Source organism: Capsicum annuum, chromosome 4, assembly GCF_002878395.1.
Source record: "Capsicum annuum cultivar UCD-10X-F1 chromosome 4, UCD10Xv1.1, whole genome shotgun sequence".
Classification (NCBI taxonomy): domain Eukaryota; kingdom Viridiplantae; phylum Streptophyta; class Magnoliopsida; order Solanales; family Solanaceae; genus Capsicum; species Capsicum annuum.
The window spans coordinates 214,931,762-214,940,886 of record NC_061114.1 but is presented as its reverse complement, the minus strand read 5'-3'; positions in this window follow the sequence as shown (position 1 = coordinate 214,940,886).

Here is a 9,125-nt window from a genome sequence, read left to right as displayed (position 1 = left end):
AGTTATTTTTCTCTTTTAGTGCTCTTGGATGATGAGCTTTGAGATGATAATAGGATTGTAATATGTTTAGAAGCTATATATTTCGTAGGGTTAAGTTTAGGGATGTGTAAGGAGTGTTAAAAGACTTAATTACCCTTAAAATAACTCAAAATAGAGTATTTTTGGCACATGAAACTGACTTAGGCGGTGACCAAGTGATTTCCTAAGCTAGGTTGGGTGTAGCCTAACCAATCGCCTATGTTTGGTTGGGCGGCGCCTAACCAATCGCCTATCCTTACTGTCTCTCAAAAAAATGGGCATAACTTTTCGCTCGGGTATTGGATTAAGGTGAAATTGGTATTGTTGGAAAGCTAATTCGATTCTATACAATTTGGTGGGTCTAAATCAGACAAAATACCACAGTAAAATTGAGTTATACTCATTCAAAGATGACCCTTGCAAAATCAAACACTAAAACTTGATGGATTCAAAAACTCTTAGCTTGTATTACCTTAAGTGATTCATATGAACATGATTAATGCATCATAAGCTATTTTATCACTAGGATATTTATTGTAAGTCATTTACTCAAGTATGAATCACAGGATAGGAGATTTCATACGTAGGAATACTTATTCACTTCCTAACTTATAAACATGCGGGGTATTACACCTAGGTTGTTTACGGAGTCGATATTAACTACATGAAAGCCTAGCACACAAAAGAGAAGGCGATTGCAATGCTTGGAGGTGGACCAACGGATGGATATAGAAAAATGCCTCGTTATATCTATATGCTGAACCAAGTGTATTCGCAATCACACATTCAGATGCATAAGATAGTAGATAATGAGTTTAAATACTTTTTTATTACATTGCATCCCATGATAAAGGATTTTAAATTTTGTCGATCTATTGTAGTTGTTCACGGGGCTCATTTAAGTGGTCCGTACGAAGGAATCTTTGTATCGGCAAGCACATTAGATGGTGCAGGTACTGTGCATTTATATGATGTTATACATTGATGTTTTATGTATAATAATTCATAAAGCTGCTAAAATTAACACCTTTATAAGTAACATTTTTTTCATTGTTTTCCTTGTTTCTTTTATATTTAGGTTGTATTCTGCCATTAATTTATGGTGTTGTTGATTCATAGAATGACAATGCGTGGACTTGATTTTTTTCAATAGTTTAAAGAGGCATTTGGTGAATGAGACAACATGTGTGTTGTATCAGACAGAAATGAAAGATTTGCAAATGACGGTATGTATTAGAATAATTATGTAACAGAAACTTTACTATCCATTGATTATATATACATATATATTTAATTTATAATGAATGTGTGCTTTGCTAACATGTTAAGGCAGTTGGTAGTTATCTTTATTGTATATATGATTTGGGACGGTGGTACATTGTCGATATTGAGCGTGACACATGCAACTGTGGCCGGTATCAAATTGATGAAATACCATGTGCACATGGAATTATCGTATTAAAAAGTAAAAATATTGATGTAAAGGATTATGATCGTTATTGCTCTGAATTGTATAGGCCAAACACCATAGTAAAGACATATAAACTCCCGATAGTTCCAATGCCAGACAAGAAGGATTGGAATGTTCCATGTTTTGTTAATGATGAAGAAGTTTTGCCTCCCAAATATAGAAGACCACCTGGTAGACAAAAAAATAAAGTCATTTGAAATCAAGTGAATCATTGTCTTAAAGTTTGAACTGCTGCGGTAAATGCGGACGAGCAGGTCACAATAGAAGGACTTTTGGTTTGTTTCCAAAAGAATCATGATAAAGATAATATATTTTTCTGTATGTTGATGCTTTGAATGGTTTTATTTGTTTAAACATTTTTATTAGATTTTGTCAGAATGCTGGAACAAGTAATATTAAGTTGTTTAATTGCTATTTGATTTTCACTTTTTTAATGAATGGTTTATATTATAAGAACAGTTTGAAGCATTTTTCATATATCATGTTTCGTAATCATATTAATTGTAGTTATAACTTATGGATATTTTTTAGTATGTAACCTGAAAAATATTACATTAGTCAAATGTTGAAACATAAGTTGTAGCAAACTGTTATACATTAGTAGTTACTGTGTTAGAAATGTATGATATAGCGTTATACTTTTTTTAGTGTATTATATTAGACACAAAAAATGTCATTTAACTTAATTTTGTTTTTTTTTTTTTTTTTTTAAGAAAAAACATTAGATGAAATATGAGAATCATGTTTTATGTGTATGATAACACATTATATGTTTGTGTAAAATATATGTTGTTCATTTACGAATGTATAATATTATATTATACATTTGTATCATTGTATGAAATAGTATCATACTTTATAAAATGAATGTTGTGAACTTTGTTTGTAATTTTTCAAGGAAAAAATGTATGACAAGATGTATTATGTTATGTATTATATATATTTAAATGTATTAGATATTAGTTCAATGTATTTTTAACTTATAAGAAAATACACGTTATAGTACAGTTTAGTCTTATATTTGTTTCTATACATTTAAAAAAAATAAAAGGCAAACTCAATATCTACCAAGAATTAGTTTGTAACATCACAATAGTGTGTTAGTAACTGCAAATCCTTTTTTCCAAAAATAAGAATACATTCATAAGATGTGCATTAACATCCAGAAAGTAATCTTGGAATTCGTTAACATCAACCACAAAAGTAAAAATTAGTTCTTTCAATGCCAACTATTATAAAACATTGCTACTCTAAAGTAACAATTTTACTTGCATCAATTTCTTCTAGAACACTATACCTTGGCTGAGGTGGATCTCCATTATCTCTCGTGTACTCTTCATTTGCCTTTTCCACTCTGTAATGCCACAGTAATAAAGCATAGCGTGCACATTGAATTGCAAATCAAACCCACATGAATGAACTTGTTGTCCTTCACTTAATATTTCTGCATAGGCACAGATAAATACGCCACAGTCCCTATTTTAAAAAAATAAAAAATAAAATAATAATCAGTACATTACTTATAACATCATTATACATGAAATAAACTGTAATTAACTTACAAACTACCAGATGCTTGTTGTTGGATGTTTTGCACATAGTCAACATCAAATGGGATTTCATTGACAACATAGTTTGTTGAACAAGCTTCCCTTTGTACGCTTCAAGTGATGACTAGTTAGTTCGCTCGGTCTTTTCATAAAGGTTATTATCTGACAAGTAAGTAGGCAGTATCACAACAAGTTTTTGTATTTCAATTGGTGGTTCCTTTTTCCTTTTACTTAACAATGAGTCATACACCCGTAGCAATCTTTTCTCCACGACAATCACAGTCAATACCCAGTGAAATTCTTTTCTGTAGTTAATTAGAACATATACCTTATCAATCATGTATTATGATAACCTAGCAGGCATATAGAATCCATGAATTATATTTGCAATACCATCTTCATTCTTAGCCACCACAATTGATTCTGCATAGTCTTGTTGCATGGATAGCTCAACTGCCGGTTCCGCTGGATAATATCGAGTATGTGTCTTCTCAATATATGTTTTAAAGAAGCTGCTAATCATTGTATATCTATAATTATCACCCAGCTGAAACTTTGATTTCTTTCTCAAGTGGTAGAAGATCACATCTAAATGCTACATCTGAAAACAGGATAACAAAGTAAAAATAATTGAAAGAAATCACTAGCTTCATTTTTGGTTGTTTAAAGTAAGTCAAATGCAGTGAAGCATTCAAGACTAACACTACATGTATGATATACAGTTATGCATCCTTAAATTTGATAGATTTTATATTCCAGGGCTTGATGTAATAAAAATTTAATTAGCCCATAATTAAAACATAAATGATATGGTGTTAACTACATGTATGGTATACAGTTATGCTGGTGTTACATCTTAATATACATTCTATGTTGATTAAAGTTGGATAACTGATAATGGAAAATACTGAATGTGTGATATGTTATTATACATTGGTTCAGATGTATGATAAAAATTTTACTATGTCAGGCAGTGTTAGTACAAAATGATAAAATGAACAAAAATGTAATACAATAATGAACCTAGAATATTAGTATTTTAGATTACATTTCAAAATTAGACTTTAAAAATATTTAGATCATATTATAAAAGTAACAGAAGTCGTAAGTTGTCAAATTTATGTTATGGTGTTGTAAAAAATTAACTTTCAGCAAAAGCACTTATGATATAGATCATATTTAGATTAAGTTACCTCATCGTTTCATCATGTATTGCGTTCGGACATCAAGTAAAATCAATTCTTGAACTGTGGGTATGCAATGACAAAGTCCACTTGTGGGTAACTAATCCTGAAGCATTTACTCTATAGTGGGTGTCTGTTTCTTTCCTGAAAAAACATCATTCATTACACATCAAAATTATTTATAATGGCCCAGTATTGTTAGAGAAAAATAATATCAAATTTCTTTCTTGGCAGAATGAGTTTTCAGTAATCCTACAGCAATCCAGTGGGAGTAATTGATCATCAATTCATTCGGCAAATCTTGATTAATGGTGTACCCATCAAAAGTATACTTCAGCTTCTCCTATTTATTTGAATCGGTCGCATCCTTAGAGCCAGAATCATACTTTGTAATGTACGGTGACCTTAAAGCTCTGGACTTTTTTCTTTTCCTTTTGGCAGGTTCTTTTGCTTTTGAGGATTCAAGCTCTCAAACCTGAGCATCAGGGAAATCAGGTGGAATCTGACTGTCCGGAAGGTCCCATTGGCTTTCGGTCATTTTATTTGAAGCACCAACATCCAATGACTTTGTAGTCAAAGGTGTTGATAGACCAAATAAAATTATATCTACAACTGCCTAAATTGAATAAGTTATTATCCCACCAACTTCATCCTACGTGAACACATAATGATGTATAATGTATAGATACAATATCTAAATGTATAACTATATTAATACTTACGACATTTATGCTTAAGGTGAACGATACTTGTTATTACATACTACATTAAACATAATTGTACATGTATAATATTATTCATTCATTTATATAGAACAATTAGTAATCTGGAACAATTATCTTTGCACTAAAAAAATAGTGCATAACCATATATTTATAGTACATTTAGTTAATGTCCTTTCATAAAAAAATATTTTGTAATAAATAATACATACCCAAATTACCATAATCAACATGTTTAAGTAATGAGTTATCAGAAAATCATGATCACCTAATGTTCATTAAGTGTATAACTACTTCTTAAGAGAACGATTGTATAACAATGTTAGAAATCACGAGAGCATCAATATCCCAAAAAAATTGATATGCACCAGAAAAACATTAAGTCCTAGTACGTACTTTTACAAGATCGAACACGTAGATAGATATATTTTTTATAAAGAAAAATCAGTATTAGGGACTAAAAAAATACCTGCACATCTTCTATATCAACACTTTCCTTTTTTTTCAAATCCACTTCATGACCATCTTCTTTAGCGCTTACATTGACATCCTATATTAAATAATTATTATCGTGTGTGAACAGTTACTCAAAGTAAGAGAAAAAAAGATTGAGATGAAGTTTTAAACCTGTGACAAGAAATTTCTATCTGAAATGGGGGCATATGAATATATAAATCTATCAATAATAACAAATGATGTCATAGGTGATTCACAAACAATGTTATATCAGTAATAACATAAATATGTATGATGATATCCATAAACTACAAGGTTTATGTTCAATAAACTATTTGTTTGTTGAATGTATGACTTTTTTTATACATATGATTGAATGTTTTATTAACATTTAACTGACCCAATATGAAGAAGTTAATAGAAAATACATGTATATATAAAAAATTTGTATTAATTAAGTAATATTAGGGACAAAAAAATACCAATAAATCTTCAACTTTCATAATGTTCTTTTTTTCAATTCTTCATCACTACCTTCTTCTTCATATGCCATAATCTCATACTATTAGTTATTTGATAATTATCCTTATCCAATTTTTCTAAAGACAAAAATTTGTACTTATTAATACAACTTTTAAACAATGTACAAGATATTAAAATCGTCAAGATCCATGCAAATTTATATTCAGTCAATAAGGTTAATATCCCATTTCAACCAATAACAAAATCTACATTAATATAGGCATATATTGTAGAAAAAAATCTGATGTACAGAAAAATACCTCCAAAGCTTTCATATCAGAACAGTTTTCATTTTTTAAATTATCCTTACGACCTGCCTCTTTATCGACCGCGTTTATATTCTAAATTAAATAACAACAAGTTTTAATGAATAGTTATTCATAAAAATGTTTTAGGTGATTCATGAATGATGTTATTTAAGTAATTATAAATAACATAAATATGTATGAAGATATTCATAAATAACATGTCTGTTTTTGAAGGAAAAAATAGTATGTTTAATGTATAACTGATCATTATACATTCAAGTTAATGTATGATGAAAATGAAACTGCCCAAATTTAGTAAATAACAAATATTACAGAAAAAATACTAGCAACTCTTGCCCTTCAAGAATGTGCTGCTTATTAAATTCTTCATCACAAGACTCTTTTATATCGTTAAGTGATCCTTTGTCATAATCTTCGTGCTTTATTAAAAAGAAATAACATTTGGTTTTGATATGGTAGTTATGTAGAGTTATAGTAACACAACAACATAATTGACAAAAAAATACTTGCATATCCTGCTTATATGGACTCTCATATTTCTTGTATCTGTCTTCATGACTTTGTTGTTGTTCATCAATTTTCTCCTCCTATATAACACAAATATTCTAAAGGTATGAATATTTTATCAACATTATACAAAATATAATTAAACTTAATTGTTATACCTGTGATTGCTTATCTTTTTCATTCTTCAATGCTTTGATGACCTCAACAGGTATTTTTGATGTTAGTGTAACCAGTTCAGCCATATTTTTAGCAAACTTATAACGTAAAGAAAAAAAGTCAGTAGAAACACATCATGCTATTAAAAAAAAATCAAAAAAGAAAGTAAACTTACACATTAGTTGATGCAATTCTTCATTTAATCAACATCTATACTTGATTTAGAAGTCCTTTCTGACTGTGTTGAAGATGAAGGAACAAACTTGTGCTGGTGATTCTGAGGAGTCACACCATTCTCCATGTTGATGATGTTGAAATTCAGACACATCAATTTCACCTTTGTCTGCTAAATCCTTTTGTGTTTCACTATACAAAATAGATACATGATATACTGAATGATTACGTGTAGATGTATCATCATCCATCACCGTTGTACTATCTTGCTGAAACATCACAGTCCTTCTTCTCTTTAAAGGTTGGTCAGATGATACAGGCGAAGCTAAACCAATCTTTATGAGGATTTTTCACAGTGATACAGTGCTAAAATCACCAAATTCTTCTGCAATGGCACCTACACACTATTGAAGTTCATCTACTATCCTTTTCAACATTCCATCAACAGATACTGAAGCACAAGTTGTTGGATTAAATATCTCAAAATCTTTAGAAAAGGACAAATTTAACCTACTAACTTCTTTGATTGTAGGTTGTATATTCTTGTGCAAATGCTAGAAAGAATAATTTTAAAATAAAATATTTTCATATAAATAAAATGACTTGAAGAAACAGAATAAGTACAAAGTTAAACAATTATTTTACTAAACATGCTAGACATAAAAGATTCGTACTTAGACCTTATACACTCCATAGACCAGTTTAGTATTCTTGGGATTATGTTTCTCTGACGGACAACATTTTTTTATTCTACCTCAGAGAAACACTTAAACATCCAAACATTTAGAGCATGCAGCATTCCACCCAATGAACATAACTACTTTGTGATATTAAAATTCTAATGCCAAGAACTCATTAACTTTTCAAATGTGACCTTCCCCCATGGAAAGAGAATGTACCAACCGTCCTTCACTATCTGAAAGTGTGCAACATTGATTGATGCTTCCTTATGCTGAGAAAACATGAATGTATGAACAAAGAACAGTATCGCCAGGTTTAGAGCATCTTCAGTGTTATCGAAGTTTCTCATCTGCACACGTGTTATTAGTTTTGACCTAGTTATTGCTTCTTTATTGTCAGGAAAATACTTTGACGTCAACACTAATTTTGATGATGAACTACACATATAATCATCAATATTACCGATATAATTAAGACCGGTAATAATGGAAAATTCAAGCATAGTGAATTTGAGGATTTCCCCTTGTACCCAAACATGAAGTTCGTCCTTATTATCCTGCTAAATTTCAAGCATTAGGAGACATTTTAAAATCTGTCCTATCCAGTTGCACAATTACATAAGCATTAGGAGACATTCTTTTATCTCTTCACCGAAAGCACAATTACATAAGCTCCCCATATGCAATGGGTGTGGTGGGACTTTGTCAATTCGGTATTTCATGCCCTGAAAAAAATACCTTAAAAGCTAACAACTACACATTGTATGAGGATCATTTCTACTTTAAAAAACTAAATCAAACCCACATTAAATAACTTTTAGTCATGTCTGAGGGTAACTTATACATTTATAAATAAACTGCTTTTAATGTATAATAAAGTCAGACTAATATATACACTACAGTAACACACGTATGAGGTTAACTTATACATCTCAATAATTAATATAAGTTGTTAGACATGTATGATGGTTACTTATTCATTTACAAATAACTTGCTTTAATGTATAATAAAATCAAACCCTAACCTCTTTAGAGTTGCACATGTATGAGGGTAATTTATACATCTAACAATTCTTATTATACTCTAAAAAAAAACTACATATAAATATGTATGAGGGTAACTTATACACCTAAAAATTTCAAACAGGACCATAATTAAACAACATATACAAATATATGATGGTTATGTATAAGTTTCTTTAATGTACAATAAAACCAATCCCTAACCACTGTATAGTTACACATGTATGAGGGTAACTTATACATTTAACAATTCTTGTTATACTCTAAAAAAATACATATAAATATGTATGAGGGTAACTTATACACCTAAAAATTTCAGACAAGACCATAATTAAACAACAAATACAAATGTATGATGGTTATGTATACATCTAACAATTTATATCAGACAAA